Here is an 18577-nt window from a genome sequence, read left to right as displayed (position 1 = left end):
CAACCCAATCACACACTTCCGGCTTCACTTCATATTCTTTACTGCTCACTAGTGTTATCATATTTGAGTTATTGTGCAGAAATATGGGGAAACAACTACAAATGTGGGCTGCATTCACTAATTGTGTTACAAAAAGTTCAATTAGAGTAATAATAGATAATGTTGGATATAGAGAACATACAAACCCTTAATTTTTTTTTTTTGTTTGTTTCTTTTTTGTCATGAAAAATGGAGGTTTTTTGGGTTGGCGCACTAATTGTAAGTGTATCTTGTGTTTTTTATGTTGATTTAAACAAATAAAAATAAAAAAAATGAAATAACAAAGGAGCATGTATAAATTGTGTGGTTAATCTGTGTTGATACGTGATTGATACACATTTTTTTGTGATTAATCAAATGCGATCACTTGTTAAATTTGACAGCCTGAATATAATTATATTTATATTAGTTCCCACCATTCATCTCTATTACAACATGCACTGAAAAGCTCTAATTATCTATTTTTGAGTTTTGAATATGTGTTTTGATGCCAGCTGTGTAAAGATTATAGATAAGGCCACAACAAAACAAACTCAAACAATACAAGGATGAATAGATATAGATGTGGTATGCTTTGGATCCTGACCTATAGAAAGGACTACACTTTAATAATAATGATAATGATAATAATAATGTCAGTTACAAATTTCAAATCTTAAGAATAAATAAAATATTAAAATAAAAATGTGTTGACCTTTAGACATCTTTGGGTTGGAGAGGAGATCTTGCCCCAAGTGGAGGAGTTCAAGCACCTCGGAGTCTTGTTCACGAGTGGGGTAAGAGCGGATCGTGAGATCGACTGGCGGATCGGTACGGCGTCTTCAGTAATGGGGACGCTGTATCAATCAGTTGTGGTGAAGAAAGAGCTGAGCCGGAAGGCAAAGCTCTCCATTTACCGGTCGATCTACGTTCCCATCCTCACCTATGGTCATGAGCTTTGGGTAATGACCAAAAGGACAAGATCACGGGTACAAGCGGCCGAAATGAGTTTCTTCCCCCAGGTGGCGGGGCTCTCCTTTAGAGATAGGGTGAGAAGCTCTGTCATCCGGGAGGAGCCCACATTAAAGCTGCTGCTCCTCCACATTGAGAGGAGCCAGATGAGGTGGTTCGGGCATCAGGTCAGGATGCCACCCCAACGCCTCCCTTGGGAGGTGTTTCGGGCACGTCTGACCGGTAGGAGCTAGAGTTAACACCTAAGAACAAGTTTTAGTAACACAACACCTTTCTTTCAGAGACACGCACTGCTTTTCCGGTGAGATGTAAGCTAGCTACTGAAGCTTTTGCTCCTAAATCACCTTGAAAAAATTAATGCTAGTTGCTAGATTATAAATCACGCCTCGGACTTGATAATAAAAGCCAAAAAGGACTATGAAATTCAACTTAGACTCAAAGACATGGCTCAGAAAACCTATGTTTGTTTGCTCCAAGCATTTTTTACCTGAGGACTTGTTATGGACCAGAGTGGTAAAATATTAAGAATCTAATAAAAGTGTTGCTTAAAACCAATATAAATATTAAGAACCCAATGTAGTGAGAGCAGCTGTCCCAAAATAAGGAAAGATGATTATACTGGTTCACAAATTATTAAAATACAATTAAAAACCAGTCACGTTGTCGACACTAAAATACCAAATGATAACAAATGATTTGGGCAAGGGTACAGTCACAACAGTCGTGGGGGTCCGTATCTTGGCTCCGCCCACTTCCACGGAGTCTTCCTGCACACAAAATTAATATGGAGTCAGGCCACGGGGATAAAATCATCTAAAACCACGGAGACACTATCCAGGCTGACGTCACACTTACACACAAGGCAGGGTTTTTCCTGCCTTTGCTGTAGTTCCGTGCCAGTCTCTGGTAACTCGCGGGACCTACATGGCCGTACCCGTCCCGCTCCGCCTCCTGGTCGCTTCTGGGGGTCGCCGTAGGTCCCTGGGTCCAAATCGCCCCCCTGTCCACAGAAACACACAGTCAGCGTACAACGCACGACCCCGCAAGCCCACAGCCAAAGAGAGTTGGGTGTCCCCACAGATCCAAAACACACTGGACTTACTTGGGAGGCAGATTGTCCTCTGCCCCTGCGTGTTGTGTGTTTTTTGGGGTTGGCTCCGGTAGCCTGCGGGGTCTGCTGTGTCATCCGGGGGGTTCCTTCCCAGCCTGCGTGCGTTCACCCGGTCGCTCTTGGCAAAGCCTGTCGATTCTTCCCCGTTCCGGGCAAAACCTGACGAATCCTTCCGTCGACCCTGCCTTTTTCTTCCTCCTCCTGTCGCTCCTTTTAAATGGGCAGTCTTAATGCTCCACAGGTGCGTCCAATTTCCGTGCCGTTTGATTGGGCACTTTGGTTGTCAGGGGCAACAAGCTAAAAGGTGCAATGTCTTAAAATACCTGCAAAGTCCACAAGAAGTAAAAACATGCAATTAAAGACAATCAATTTCCAAAGTGTAAAAACATGAAATTAAAAATACAATCAAATTCTAAAAAAGTAAAAACTTGCAATTAAAAATACAATCAAATTTTAAAATGTAAAAACATGCAATTTAAAATCCACAGCAATAACACTTAAGGACTTGCATGGCAATAAAACATAAAAAATAAAATCCCCTACTTGTGTCCCATCACAGACTGACAATTGTTCCCATCATCATCTAAACGGGAAAAACAAGTCTTGTGTTGAAAGATACAAACATCCCATCAGTCAACTTCCCAATGAGAGCCAAAATTTTACAGTAAGTGTTTGTTTTATTATGTTTGTGTCTTATATTTCTTGTGTAGAAGTTAACATTAGTGCACCATGGTATTTCACTAGAGAGCGCGATCCGCTTATCACTGAGCATCTAAAACTTGTTACTCATCTTTTGGATATTCAGGCTCAAAAAGACAGGGTTCTGGATCATCATTTGTCCCAAAGTGTTTGTCATTGGCTCTTATGAAGTCTGTCATGATTAGTAGTTGTTGTTGATGAAAATAGCCATTGTTGCTACAGTATACGCTCTGTTGAATCCAGAAATAAGTTTTGGTAATGCTTAAAATACTGTAAATAATACATGTTATCAAGAATGTGTGTGTTACCACTGTACATGCATACTTACAACATGTATATAACATGTTGATGGAGGTTTTTGATGGTTTTCTAGAGGTTTTTTTTTTTTTAGACGGCAAAGATTGTTTCCCCATTACCTCCATCGTCACCACTTTTTTTTTTTTCTATTTAGAACACATAAAAAAGAGATATGTGTGTTCTTGTCTCACGTAAGGATTTTGAATGACAGGCAGAATCAAAATAAAAAACTGTGCTGTTTACCTTAGACAGCTGCTAGTGTTCACGATAAACCATTTTAAAGCCCATGAGAGTCATGTCACTCTGGATAGGCAAGTTCCAAAGTCGTACCAACAAATGAAAAAGTGTAAACAGAAAGAGAAGAAAAGGTTGCTGTGTTATTAAAGGGTTCAAGTTTAGCACCAATCAAGCAGCTCAGCGTTATTTTCCCAGTGCCTCCCCTGGCTAAATTGGGGCACATTCACTTACACTTTTTGAATCAAAATTGTATTTATTTCGGTGCATGTTTTGTACTAAAACTAATTAATTGGAAAATACATTCAATAAATAAATCGAAATATAAAATAATTGTGTTTTTTTGGAGTGTGGCAGGTTACCGCAAAATAACAAAAAATAGCATAACTCATAATAGATTTGCAAACCTTCCTGAGACATCTCAGACCGGGATTTAACCCTTGTGCCACTGCTCACAAGCCCAGCATGGAAGCTATGCACCACAAGGGACTGCGATTGATATTGACACACGCAGATAACATACGTATAATGAAGGATTTTAATATCCATATAAATTGATAACCGTGGTCTTACACAAAAAAATAATTAACCCAAGCATCGCAACTGTAATAGGATAGTCCTAGTCCTTGTCCGAGGTGTCACCACCTCCAAAGTTATGGTAATCCAGTACACTAAAGTAATATTCAATCATTACCTTATAAAATTTGAAGTCCTGACTCATTGTCAACAAGCTACCAATAACCAACACTTTAGCAGGCACCACATTAATGCTGTCACAACTACGACTCTTGCTGGCTTAATGCACTCGGTAATGGCACAATTCCCAAATTATGTGGGGTCTATCGATAACCTTACAAACAAATTCAACGATGACCTGCGCAACGCCATTAATAATATAGCACCGATAAAGCTAAAAAAGGACCCTAAAAGGTGTACACCCTGATTTAAAGAAGAAACCAGAGCTCTTAAATTATCTTCTAGAAAGCTGGAATGCTAACGGCATGCAACTAAACTTGAGTTTCTCCATCAAGCATGGAGTAATAGTTCAATAATTTATAAAAGTACGCTTACCTTAGCTAAAACTAATTACTACTGTAATCTCATGCGCCTCAATAAAAACAATCCTAAATATTTGTTCAGTACAGTAGCATCGCTAACCCAACAAAAGACTCCTCCCAGTTGATCCACTCACTCGACTGATGACTTTATGAATTTATTTAATAAGAAAATCGAACTCATTAGAAAGGAGATTAAAACACTGCCTAGCTCCAACTGGGTTCTATTAACACGGATACGAATATATGTATGACAGATATTGCCCTTCAAAATAATGTCTCTCTTTTTAAAAAAAGGTCATTAGATGAACTCCTGCAACGTATAAATGAGACAAAACAAACAAAATGTTTACTTGACCCACTTCCTGGGAATTTTATTACAGAGCTGTTTGTAATATTACGACCATCAGTGCTAAATATTATACATTTGTTGCTTTTCTTTGGTACTGTTCCCCTAGCATTCAAAAAAGTGGTTATTCATCCGCTGCTCAAAAGACCTAAACTCGATCCTGATCTCATGGTAATCTACCGGCCGCTGTCCTACCTTCCCATCATCTCGGAAATCCTTGAAAAGATCTTTGTACAGCAGCTAAATGAAAACATATCGTCAAACAATCTCTGTGAATACTTTCAGTACGGTTTCAGGGCAAATCACTCTACAGCAGGTGTCTCACGTTATTTTGCGGCCCGCACTTTGATATAACAATTTAATGTTGGTGCGGCCCGCGAGTTTAATATGAACGGCGCTAGACAGCGTCATACTTGCCAACGTTCCCAATATTCCCGGGAGTGCCCCGAATTTCAGGGCATCCATTCTCTCAAAATCCCTGCCTATTTTTACCCAATCAACAATATTCAGGGAGTGCCATAATGGCACTACCTTTAGCGCCCTCTACATCCTGTACTGACAGCATGCAAGCCCAGTTACATGTTGCATCTGACTGTGTAGCACGCACGTGTGTCAATGCAAGACATATTTCATCAACAGCTACACAGGTCACACTGAGGGTGGCCGTAAAAAAAATGTAACACTGTTACAAATATGTGCCAGACAGTGAACCCACACCAAACAAGAAGGACAAACACATTTTAGGAGAACATCCTCACCGTAATACAACATAAACACAACAGAACAAATACCCAAAATCCCATGCAGCCCTGACTCTTCCGGGCTACAATATACACGCCCACGCCCACGCTACTTTTACCCCGCTCCATTTATCTGCATTCGGCTGGCTACTCGCTACTTTTGTTTATCGATCCGTTAATGTTTGTTTTGGTTTATGACAGAGCTTCAACGTAGGATACGCATGCCTGCGTTTCACCAATCACATGCAGTCCCTGGTGACGTTGGACCAATCAAACAGAGCCAGGCGGTCACATGACCCGACTTAAACAAGTTGAAAAACTTATTCGGGTGTTACCATTTAGTGGTCAATTGTACGGAATATGTACTATACTGTGTAATCTACTAATAAAAGTTTCAATCAATCAATCAAAAGTGTAAAGGAAAAAAGACACTTTTTATTTTAACCGTACTTCCCGTTAAAAGCCTAAACACTGATTGCACAGTTCCTGTCTTCACAATAAAAGTGCCGCTCCATCGCGCCTGCGCTAACAAAATAAGAGTCTCGGAAAGCCAGCACAAACAAGCTGGCAAGCTACGGAGTTTGCCGCCAATGTAGTTAGTGTAAAGTGTATAAAAACGAATATGGAAGCTGGACAAATAAGAGGCCAAAAACCAACGACTTTCATGTGGTATTGGACAGAAAAGAGGAACTTTTTTTCTCCTCCATTTGAAAACATGGACGTTATCAGCACTATTATCTGATTCCAATCAATGCAAGTAATCAGAATCAGGCAATACACCAACTTATATTCTTGTCTTCATGAAATATAGGAATCTATATGTTAAACATGCATGTATGTTCATTAAAACACCTTTAACATGTCAACAAAAACGGCAAAATAAATAAATAAATAAATATAAATAAATTATATACTGTATATATAAATGTGTATATATATATATATATATATATATATATATATATATGTGTGTGTGTGTGTGTATATGATATGTGTGTGTATAAATGATATGTGTGTGTATGTATATGTATATATGAGGTAGATCACCTCGACTTGGTCATTTATTAAGTAATTGATAAACGTTGAAAAACTTATTGAGGTGTTACCATTTAGTGGTCAATTGTACAGAATATGTACTGTACTTTGCAATCTACTAATACAAATTTAAATCAATCAGTAAATAAATCAATCAATCAATGCCTACTGAGCCTATGGTGCTGTTCAGTTATTGTGGCTCAATGTGCCTTAATTTTTTCTGTTTTAATGTACTATTATTTAATATATGCTATTGTTTTAGTTGCTTAAGAGATATTCCTGGCTCTGAATTTGCTCATTACCCTGCCTTCCGCCCGATTGTAGCTGAGATAGGCGCCAGCGCCCCCCGCGATCCCGAAAGGGAATAAGCGGTAGAAAATGGATGGATTATTATTATTTTTATGTTTTTGAGCATTATTTGTTGCCGTAATCAGGTTACTCATCAGTTACTCAGTACTTGAGTATTTTTTTCACAACATACTTTTTACTTTTACTCAAGTAAATATTTGAGTGACTATTCCTTACTTTTACTTGAGTAATAAATCTCTAAAGTAACTGTACTCTTACTTGAGTACAATTTCTGGCTACTCTACCCACCTCTGCGTGGAGGCGTGTCTAAATGAAACCAAACAACGGCTGTCCAGCAACTTTTTGCATCTTAATGCCAAGAAAACAGAAATGCTGATTATCTGTCCTGCTAAACAACATTGATTTGATAACAACACCTTAACATTTGACAAAGAAAACAATTGCAAAAAGTGACTCGGTAAAGAATCTCATTATTATTTTCAGCTCAACTTTCTGATCTCAGTCACACATTAAGAGTGTTACTAAAGCAGCTCTCTTTTATCTCCGTAGTATTGCAAAGATGCATTGTATTTTGTCCACCACTGACGCTAAGATCATTATTCATGTGTTCTTAACGTCTCGTCTCGTTTACTGAAACATATTATTTTCGGGTCTCCCTATGTCTAACATTAAAAGATTACTTTTGGTCCAAAATGTGCCTGCTAGACTTTATACAACAGCAAGAAATTCATCCATCCATCCATTTTTTACCCCTTGTTCCTTTCGGGGTCGCGGGGGGTGCTGGAGTCTAACTGAGCTGCATTCGGGCTGAAGGCGGCGTACACCCTGGACAAGTCACCACCTCATGGCAGGCCCAACACAGATAGATAGACAACAGTCATATTACGCCTATATTGGCTAAACTGCACTGGCTTCCTTTGCACTTAAGATGCGACTTTAAGGTTTTAATACTAATGTATAAAATACTAAACGGTCTACCTTCATCCTATCTTGCTGATTGTCATATGTCCCTGTCACGGCCCGGGCGTATGCCAATGTGCACTAATCTGTGGGCTCTGATGATTGCCCCTGCAAGAGTGCATTTCAGTCAGTCCGGCGGCAACAAGCGGCAGCAAGCGGCAGCAAGCGGCTGCAATCACTCTCCAGCAATAAGCGAAGTTGCGGTTGATCAGAGGACTGCCTTCATAAGCCTGCACAACCTGCTATCTGGCGCCAGAACGTAGCTACCTGTCCTGTACAGTAAGCCGTATTCCACGCTGTATGCAATCCTCCTCTCTCTGTGTTTTTTCCCCCGTCTTATTGATTGTCTCATATCCTACTTGTCGCTCCAACAGCAGACCTCCGTTCCCGCATTGACGAGTTGTGTTTCTCGTCCTTTTTTGTTCCCTCTGCTTCCCTGACTGTCTCTTGGATCTTACACCAATCCATTTTCTAACGCTTGTCCCTTTCGGAGTCGTGGGGTGTGCTGGAGCCTATCTCAGCTGCATTCGGGTGGTTGGAGCTTGTTGTATATATATATATATATATATATATATATATGTATATATATATATATATATATATATATATACATATATATATATATATATATATATATATATATATATATATATATATATATATATATATATATATATATATATATATATATATATGTAAAATAGAGGTAAATTGAAGTCAGTGACGTCTCTGCGCCCCAACGTGTCTACATGCAAAAGGATCCCCTGCTGGCCCCACTATGGACTGGACTCATTGTTCCCATTGGGTTGATGTTTTTTTTGCCCTGATTTGGGATTGAGTCGAGGATGTTGTTGTGACTTGTGCAGCCATTTGAGACATTTGTGATTAAGGGCTATATAAGTAAACTTTGATTGATTGATTGATTGATTGATTGATTGATTGATTGATTGATTGATTGATTGATTGATTGATTAAATTTCCCATTTTATTTGTATCAGTGACAGACCAGGAAACTGCTAAAAACAAGTTTCCGGTAAATTTAGAATTGTGTTGTCATTGCACTTGAAAAGTAAAACACAATTACATTTTCATTACACACCCGTTCAAGATCAGACAAACATACAGGATGGACATGATGGGTCGCCACAGTAAAGATGAGAAAAAATTTAAAACATAGGGTAAAGAGGAGGAGAAAAAATGAGGTCCCAGAGAGAACTCCGTTTTTTTTGTTTTTGTTTTTTTTTGGGGGAATGCAAGCGATGTTAATGGTCATTGCATTTAAAAAGTACAACAGTATGCAGTAATGACATTTTTTAACTGACATTTTGCATGTGCTTTTTTGTAGGGCCCCTATGCAAAACCTGTGAGCAGATTTTGAACTTAAAAAGGATGAAGCGCCATTCCAAGCACAAATGATGACAGTGTTAGCGTTACTGTGATTGGTTTGATAGTGCAAAAGTAATTACGTCTATGGAAGGGGTCAGCAACCCGCGGCTCTTGAACCGCACGCGGCTCTATAGCACCGCCCTAGTGGCTCCCTGGAGTTTTTTCAAAAATAAAAAGGTAGAGGGAAAAATAAATTTGTTGTTTTGATACCGTTTGATTGATTGATTGAAACTTTTATTGTAGATTGCACAGGACAGTACATATTCGGTACAAGTGACCACTAAATGGTAACACCCCAATAAGTTTTTCAACTTGTTTGAGTCGGGGTCCACGTTTCTGTAGGAGGACAAAATCGAGGCAAATTTTCATAATTGTAAGAAATCCCACTGTTTATATTAGACATGCCTCACTGATGACAGTATTTGGCCAGCACCGTTTTGTCCTACTAATTTTGGTGGCCCTTGAACGCACCGTAGTTTGTTTACTTACAACTTTTTCCGCGCTGCCACAGAAAGACGTGTTTTATGCCACTCCCTCTTTGTCTCATTTTGTCAACCAAACTTTTCACGTTGTGTGTGAATCTACAAAGGTGAGCTTTGTTGATGTTATCGACTTGTGTGGAGTGCTAATAATCCACGGTAACATGCTATTTAGTCTAGCTGTGTGTAGATATTGCATCATTATGCCTCGTTTGTAGCTATATTTGAGCTCATTTAATGTCCTTTACTTATGTCCTCTGTGTATTTGATTTATATTTGCATGTCTCATGACCCATTTTCCACTGCATTTCTGATTGTCTGTCATGTTCCAGACCACAGCAAATGTTACCCGGCATGCAAAGATTGTAATAAATCTACAAACCCCATTTCCATATGAGTTGGATGTAAATATAAACGGAATACAATGATTTGCAAATCTTTTTCAACTCATATTCAGTTGAATGCACTACAAAGACAAAATATTTGATGTTCAAACTCATATTTTTTTTTTTGCAAATAATAATTAACTTAGAATTTCAAGCCTGCAACACGTGCCAAAGTAGTTGGGAAAGGGCATGTTCACCACTGTGTTACATCACCTTTTCTTTTAACAACACTCAATAAATGTTTGGGAACTGAGGACACTAATTGTTGAAGCTTTGAAAGTGGAATTATTTCCATTCTTGTTTTATATAGAGCTTCAGTCGTTCAACAGTCCGGGGTCTCCGCTACATAATGCGCCACACATTTTCAATGGGAGACAGGTCTGGACTGCAGGCGGGCCAGTCTAGTACCCGCACTCTATAACTACGAAGCCATACTGTTGTAACACGTAGCTTGGCATTTTCTTGCTGAAATAAGCAGGGGCATCCATAAAACGTTGCTTGGACGGCAATATATGTTGCTGCAAAACCTGTATGTACCTTTCAGCATTAATGGTGCCTTCACAGATGTGTAAGTTACCCATGCCTTGGCCACTAATACACCCCCATAACATCACACATGCTGGCTTTTGAACTTTGCGCCTATAACAATCAGGATGGTTCTTTTCCTCTTTGATCCGGATGACACAACGTCCACAGTTTCCCCCCAATTATTGAAATGTGGACTTGTCACACTGGGCTTCACTGTGGCAGAGGGATTAGTGTGTCTGCCTCACAATACAAAGGTCCTGCAGTCCTGGGTTCAAATCCAGGCTCGGGATCTTTCTGTGTGGAGTTTGCATGTCCTCCCTGTGAATGCGTGGGTTCCCTCCGGATACTCCGGCTTCCTCCCACTTCCAAAGACATGCACCTGGGGATAGGTTGATTGACAACACTACATTGGCCCTAGTGTGTGAATGTGAGTGTGAATGTTGTCTGTCTATCTGTGTTGGCCCTGCGATGAGATGGCGACTTGTCCAGGGTGCACCCCGCCTTCCGCCTGATTGTAGCTGAGATAGGCGCCAGCGCCCCCCGCGACCCCAAAAGGGAATAAGCGGTAGAAAATCGATGGATGGACTTGTCAGACCACAGACCCCCATACCATCACACATGCTGGCTTTTCAGCTTTGCGCCTAGAACAAATCGGATGGTTCTTTTCCTCTTTGATCCGGAGAACACAACGTCCACAGTTTCCCCCCGAAAATTTAAATGTGGACCACAAAACACTTTTCCACTTTGCATCAGTCCATCTTAGATGAGCTTAGGCCCAGCGAAGCTGGCGGTGCTTCTGGGTGTTGTTGATAAATGGCTTTCGCTTTGCACAGTAGAGTTTTAACATGCACTTTCAGATGTAGCGACAAACTGTATTTAGTGACAGTGGTTTTCTGAAGTGTTCCTGAGCCCATGTGGTGATATCCTTTAGAGATTGATGTCGGTTTTTGATACAGTGCCGTCTGAGGGATCGAAGGTCGCGGTCATTCAATGTTGGTTTCTGGCCATGCCGCTTACGTGGAGTGATTTCTCCTGATTCTCTGAACCTTTTGATGATATTACGGACCGTAGATGTTGAAATCCCTAAATTTCTTGCAATTGCACTTTGAAAGACGTTGTTCTTAAACTGTTTGACTATTTGCTCACGCTGTTGTGGACAAAGGGGTGTACCTCGCTCCATCCCTTCTTGTGAAAGACTAAGCAATTTTGGGAAGCTGTTTTTATACCCAATCATGGCACCCACCTGTCCCCAATTAGCCTGCACACCTGTGGGATGTCCAAATAAGTTTTTGATGAGCATTACTCAACTTTATCAGTATTTATTGCCACCTTTCCCAACTTCTTTGTCAGGTGTAGTTGACATTAAATTGTAAAGTTTATGATTATTTGCAAAAACAAACAATGTTTATCAGTTTGAACATCAAATATGTTGTCTTTGCAACCCATATTCAACTGAATATGGGTTGCAAAGGATTTGCAAATCATTGTATTCGTTTATATTTACATCTAACACAATTTCCCAACTCATATGGAAATGGGGTTTGTATTAGAAGAAGACAACCTGTCCTTTTCTTTAACTTGGACACACACATCCATACATTTTGTTACGTCTGTTCGGCATTGTGATGCCGGGTTCGATTCCCTCGAGGATGCGTCAAGTGAACACAGCAAAGGTAAGAATATAAACAATTTATTTAACGAAAATGATCTATGAAAACAAAATACTGGTGCTAATAAAAAGGCAAACCAAAGGTTGCTAGCAAAAAAGCTAGGACATACAACAATGAGAACTAAACTGGCACGTAGGCACATAAAAGAGCAAAACAAAACATACAGCATGAGAGCTGGAATGAGAAAAGGGTTTAGCGTGAAAAGCTAGCGAGAATATACATACGATGACAAGAGTGCAGACGTAACTCATTGCGTGAAAGCAAATTATGAACCCAGGCTGAACAAACAAAAGAGGACGGCTTATAAAGTGACGGTGATTATCTGTAGCAGGTGTGCGGGGCGTGAGCAGCAGGTGAACTGATGAGTGACCATGGTGACAAAGCAAACAGAAAATAAGGAGTCGGAGGAATATCCATCCTATTCCTACCGCTTATTCCCTTTTGGGGTCGCGGGGGACGCTGGCGCCTATCTCAGCTACAATCGGGCGGAAGGCGGGGTACACCCTGGACAAGTCGCCACCTCATCGCAGGGCCAACACAGATAGACAGACAACATTCACACTCACATTCACACACTAGGGCCAATTTTAGTGTTGCCAAACAACCTATCCCCAGGTGCATGTCATTGGAAGTGGGAGGAAGCCGGAGTACCCGGAGGGAACCCACGCATTCACGGGGAGGACATGCAAACTCCACACAGAAAGATCCCGAGCCTGGATTTGAACCCAGGACTGCAGGACCTTCGTATTGTGAGGCAGACGCACTAACCCCTCTGCCACCGTGAAGCGTCGGAGAAATATACAAAATATAGAAAAATAAATAGTGTAGATCTGAGCAGCAGATCGCAACAGTATTACCCCCCAACAAAAGACAGATACCAGATGTCTCACAAACCACACACAAAAACTTGAACCCCCTCCCCAAAACCAGAAAGTTCACAAACGAAGGGAGGGCGGAGGGAGGCCACGGTGGAGGGTCGCCAGATCGCATGTCCCCGAATCCACCGAGGACACATCATGTGGCGGCGGCGGGTGGAACGCCGCTGCCGAAAAAGTTTTGGCGGGCGACCTCGAAAAGGCCACATTAGTGGCCGCCTCATAGGATGAGGTGCCCGGCGAGGCGGACGACCCGGGCACGGCCACATCCGTGGCCGACATGGAGGAGGGAGTGTCTGGCGAGGAGGACGACCTCGCAGAGGCCACGCCCGTGGTCGACGTGGTCGACGTGGTGGACGACGCCTCAGCACCGAAATCCCAGCAGGCTTGGAAGCAGCAGACGAGGGTGCGGGGACTGCAGCCAAAGCAGGCCCGAGTGCAGCTGGCGAGGATGATGCGGGTGCTGCAGCCGAAGAAGGCGTCGGAGGTGGCGTGGTAGCCGCAGGAGTCGTCGGAGGCGGTGTGGTAGCCGCAGGAGTCGTCGGCGTAGAAGCAGAGGGCGACGTCGTCGTAGGCGTGACTGGTGTGGACTCCAGCCTCGTCGTCGGTGTCGGCTCCGCGGTGCTTGGCGGCGTGGAGCTGGTACTGGTGCGTGGCGGCGTGGAGCTGGTACAGATACCTGTCGAGGTGCTGGTACCGGCACTTGTTGAGGTGCTGGAGTGGGCTCCAGCCCTGTCGTCGACGCAGGTGTATGCTCCAGCTCTGGAGCTGGTGCTGGAGTGCGCTCCAGCTTTGGAACTGGTGGTGGCTTGAGAACCAGGCTAAAGTCAGTTTCTGGTGCGAGAACCAGACTAGAGCTTGGTGCTGGTATGTGAACCAGCCTCAGATTTGGTGCTGGCTTGAGAACCAGGCTAGAGTCTAAAACTGGTGTGAGAACCAGGCTAGAAAAATAAAGATCGCAACACATTTGGCAGTTTTAAAACAGTATTTTCCAGGAGTTATAAAACCCTTTGAGACACTTACTTAATTTGTTTCCTTTATTATAACACATACATAAGGCGTTTTAGTTTTTGTGGCTCCAGACAGATTTGTTTTTTGTATTTTTGGTCCAATGTGGCTCTTTCAACATGTTGGGTTGCCCTGGTCTATGGTAACAGTAAGTTTTCTGACGTGGTCACTCCCTGTGTTCAGTATTGTTATCGCTTCATTTAAACCTGACATTTTAATGGAATCTGCTTTGGTAGTCAATTGTGTGCAATATACTAAAATAGTGCAGAAAAAATGTAGGAGTCCGATCTTGACAAAGCAGAACCAAGAAAGGAGGCCATCTATGTTCTTTTTGATAAGAGGCCTGTCAGGGCACATAGACCCCACATAACACATGGAAAACGGTAGCAATTATTCATTGGAGAGCATGAAAAAAGGCTTGAAATATTTATGGACTACAATGAAAGAATGTGTGGGAGAGTGTGATTTGATGTCAAGTATAGAAAGACGGATTATTTAAAAGAGGTGAAGGTGTTCTAGGGCTACGTTTCACAAATGGAAACATTTATTTCCAACATGTTTAACACAAAGTTACATAGATGAAGACCATATGTTTTCACTTGTACAATACAACATGTCTGAAAAGGAGTAGGTAAAAGCCCAGTTTATTTATTTCTACCCTACTTAAAAATGTGTCCCATCCCTGTTATGGGTGCTCTGAAACTTACCCCAGCCGATTTTACGCAATTCTGGAGCTGTGTGGTCCCAAGTCAATGACAGGACACATACAGTATGTACAAAAAACCATGTGGCCAATTTATTCTCCAATCAACTTAACATGGTTTCGGTCAATCTTTGGTGTCCACACCAGAATAGAAGATAGATAATAATGATCACACTGTATGTTCCAAACAGGGCCACCCATGGCCTGGCTAAATTGGGGCCCGAAACAGAATTTAATTTGTAGCAGTTAACAGCAATAAACAAAGTATTACTGTATATCACCACTTAATTGATATATGTGAAAACTGCATAGCACTGCTGCATTATGCTCCACTGCAGTGGTTCTCAAACTTATTTCAACAAGTACCAATTCAGTAAAACTTGGTTCTCTAAGTGCCACCATAATGACCAACATTAAAATACAGTAGTGCAGTAGGCCTGAGTTTTCACCAAAAACAAGGCATAGGTTTTATTTGTGTGCGTGTAATTGGTTGTCTGTATCATCTGCGTTGGCCCGAGGATGAGGTGGTGACTTGTCCAGGGTATACTCTGCCTTCTGCTCGAGTGCAGATGGGATAGGCTTCCCCCCAAGCCCGGCAACCCCAAGAGGGACCAGCCGTTAAAGATAAATGAATGGACGCGATAGGTATTTATTTATGTATTTGGCTACTGTAACATTACACATAGTCTGAATATAGAAAAATATAATAATGTAATTAGAATCAAATTAGTGTTGTTCTGATACCAATGTTTTGGTACTGGTACTGATACCAAAATTATGTCGATACTTTTTGGTACTTTTCAATACTTTCTAAATAAAGGGGACAACAAAAAATTGCATTATTGGCCTTATTTTAACAAAAAATCTTAGGGTACATTAAACATATGTTTCTTATTGCAAGTGTGTCCTTAAAATAGTGAACATACAAGACAACTTGTCTTTTAGTAGTAAGTAAGCAAACAGAGGCTCCTAATTGAGTCTGCTGACAAAGCAGTAACATCTTATGTCATTTTACGTTCTATTATTTTGTCAAAATTATTAAGGACAAGTGGTAGAAAATGAATTATTAATGTATTTGTTCATTTACTGTTAATATCTGCTTACTTTCTTCTTTAACATGTTCTATCTACACTTCTTTTAAAATAATAATTGATTCTTCTGTTGTTTGATGCTTTACTTTAGTTTTGGATGACACCACAAATTTAGGTATCAATCCGATACCAAGTCGTCACAGGATCATACATTGGTCATATTCAAAGACCTCATGTGTCCAGGGATGTATTTCCAGAGCTTATAATCATAATATAATCTTTTTTAAAAACTAAAGAAATGTTGCGATGCCAAAAAACATTAACGTAATCGTAGTAGTATCGACTAAATACATTCCTGTACTTGGTATTATTACAGTGGATGTTGGGTGTAGATCTAACATTGGTGTTTGTTCACATTTTGACGCCTGTGAGCTACGGTGTGTAATGAAGAATGTTTAGCTATTCCTTGTCCTGCAGAGATGATACTTGTAAGAAACTTACTTTATTTGTCACCATGGAGGCGGGGATTAGTGATTTGGAAGTAGCTAAAACACTGCAGAATGGGGCTGGACTTTAGCCGCTACTTAGGTAGCCATGTCTTTAAGTACCTCTTCCGGTGGGCGTTTCAGTGTAATAACTTCACCTTTATCATTAGTTTTTAAGCCAAAATGCGCCCTTTTCTGTCTACACACTGAGTCTCCTAGTAAGTACTCCGTAATTGTGCGCTGCCGAACATACTCGTCTGCTTGTAAACCAGCGACGACAACGGGGATGCGGGGGGTGGCGGACCGGTACTTTTCAGAGGCGGTATAGTACCGCATATGATTCATTAGTATCACGGTACTATACTAATACCTGTATACCGTACAACCCTAAATCAAATAAAGTTAATTACACATAAATGTTAAAGTATCACTCGATGGAGCCTGTGTACCACAAGTGGTACACGTACCACAGTTAGAGAATCCCTGCTCCAGTGGCTCACCACAGCCTTGTTTACCTTAGACTTTTGCTTGCCTGACATTACCTCCCAACTTTCCTGAGCACATCATCAAGATTGTGGCCTGCGTGCTGCAGGGTGGGCAGGTGTGACCAAGCTAGGGAGATGCAATGCTGCGGGCCATACAAACAAAACATGTCGGTTTGAGACCCAAGCGACTGACACATGTGCTTGTTGCCGTCTCTCTCTGGGTTCTTATGACGTGTGAAGCTGGGCCCATGTTTAAAAATGGCAACATGGGGGTAAAAAAAAAAAAAAATGCTTTTTTTCTGCTAGAGTGCTTTAAATGGATTACAGAAGAAAATGAAGTCCAGCTGGCAGCTTGGCAACACATGCTATTCTGACTTTGTTGGCTTTGCACACAGTTGGAGAACAATGTTGCAATCTGTGCTTCCCCCGCCGTTGACAGGAAGCATACTGTTTGACCAAAAACACACACCCACTTCGTCCGTCACGTTCCGCTGTGTACATCACTGCAATGCTTTTTAGGGCTTCACAGTGAAATATGCGTCCTTTCTTCTTATCCAGACACACACACTTGCTACTCCGACTGTAAAAGTGGAGCATCCGAACACCATTTGGGTGTTAAAGTGGTCCAGATCCAAGTGCTTATGATTACACAAGTAATGAAAGTAGCAAGTTGGTTGAAATAAGAGTGGGACTACACTTATTTTTGGCCTCCCCTCAGACTCTCAACTACACAGAAACTACTCACATTTTGTTGATTTTTATGCTCATCCCAAACTCTGTTAATCATCTCAAAGTAAGAACTAAGCATCAATTAATTATGCATTTAAAAGAAAACTTTTTGGGGAATTTTGCCCATAGTCTTTAATCCTCATGTGAGACAAGAACTAGCATGTATTTCTCTTGTCTGTGGGTTCTACGGTGATAGTCAAAACAATGCTGATGATGATTAGTCGTTTATTTTGTCCAAAACAGCCTTTTTAAATTTTTATATTTTTTACTTTAAAAACCCCCAACCACGCTTCATTTATATGCCGTCACCTGCAGATTAACCAACAGATAACAACATTGCTATAGTAAGCGCTAAAACCAAGGAACTACTTTTATGGGATAGTGACACAGCTGCTCATGCTAGCTAGATTATAAATAACGGTTGTGGACATAAACTGAGAAGTTGGTCAGTGAGAGCTAATATTGAAAATGACTGTTTTGTCTTGTTTGTAAATGTAAATGGGTTATGGGTTATACTTGTATAGCGCTTTCCTACCTTAAAGGTACTCAAAGCGATTTGACTGTATTTCCACATTCACCCATTCACACACGCATTCACACACTGATGACGGGAGCTGCCATGCAAGGCCTTAACCACGACCCATCAGGAGCAAGGGTGAAGTATCTTGCTCAAGGACAAAACGGACGTGACGAGGTTGGTAGTGGGTGGGGATTGAACCAGGAACCTTTAGGTTGCTGGCACGACCACTCTCCCAACCGCGCTATGTCCGTCCGCCATTTGTATTTTGTTTAGTATTGGTGCTACATACTGATTTATTGTTTCACTTTAATCAGATCTGCTTAGCGTGCAACTTCTAAAGTTTAGCTCATCCTCAGTATATTCAGGCTAAAAAAAATACAGGGCTCCCAAAGGCAAGTGATTTTGCAATGAGTTATGGGGCCGTGGTAGCCTTTTTTGTTGACCAAAGCTTTTGTTTACATAGCTGTTTGATACCCACAGTAAAGTGAGAGAGAGAAACAACTACTGTAAATT

General features: G+C 41.2%; 1 long non-coding RNA gene across 1 annotated transcript; it reads right to left on the bottom strand.

Moving 5' to 3' along the window:
- Positions 1–755: 755 nt before the first annotated feature.
- Positions 756–2404, bottom strand: LOC133561419 (uncharacterized). The gene is made up of 3 exons (XR_009808688.1): positions 2093–2404; positions 1846–1990; positions 756–1757 (listed from the first exon to the last, which is right to left on the bottom strand). It is a non-coding gene; the product is annotated as an uncharacterized LOC133561419 (long non-coding RNA).
- Between the last annotated feature and the right edge of the window lie 16173 nt (positions 2405–18577).

Source organism: Nerophis ophidion, linkage group LG11, assembly GCF_033978795.1.
Source record: "Nerophis ophidion isolate RoL-2023_Sa linkage group LG11, RoL_Noph_v1.0, whole genome shotgun sequence".
NCBI lineage: Eukaryota > Metazoa > Chordata > Actinopteri > Syngnathiformes > Syngnathidae > Nerophis > Nerophis ophidion.
Note: the sequence above shows the minus strand (reverse complement) of the source record. Positions and strands in the feature narration are given on the sequence as shown.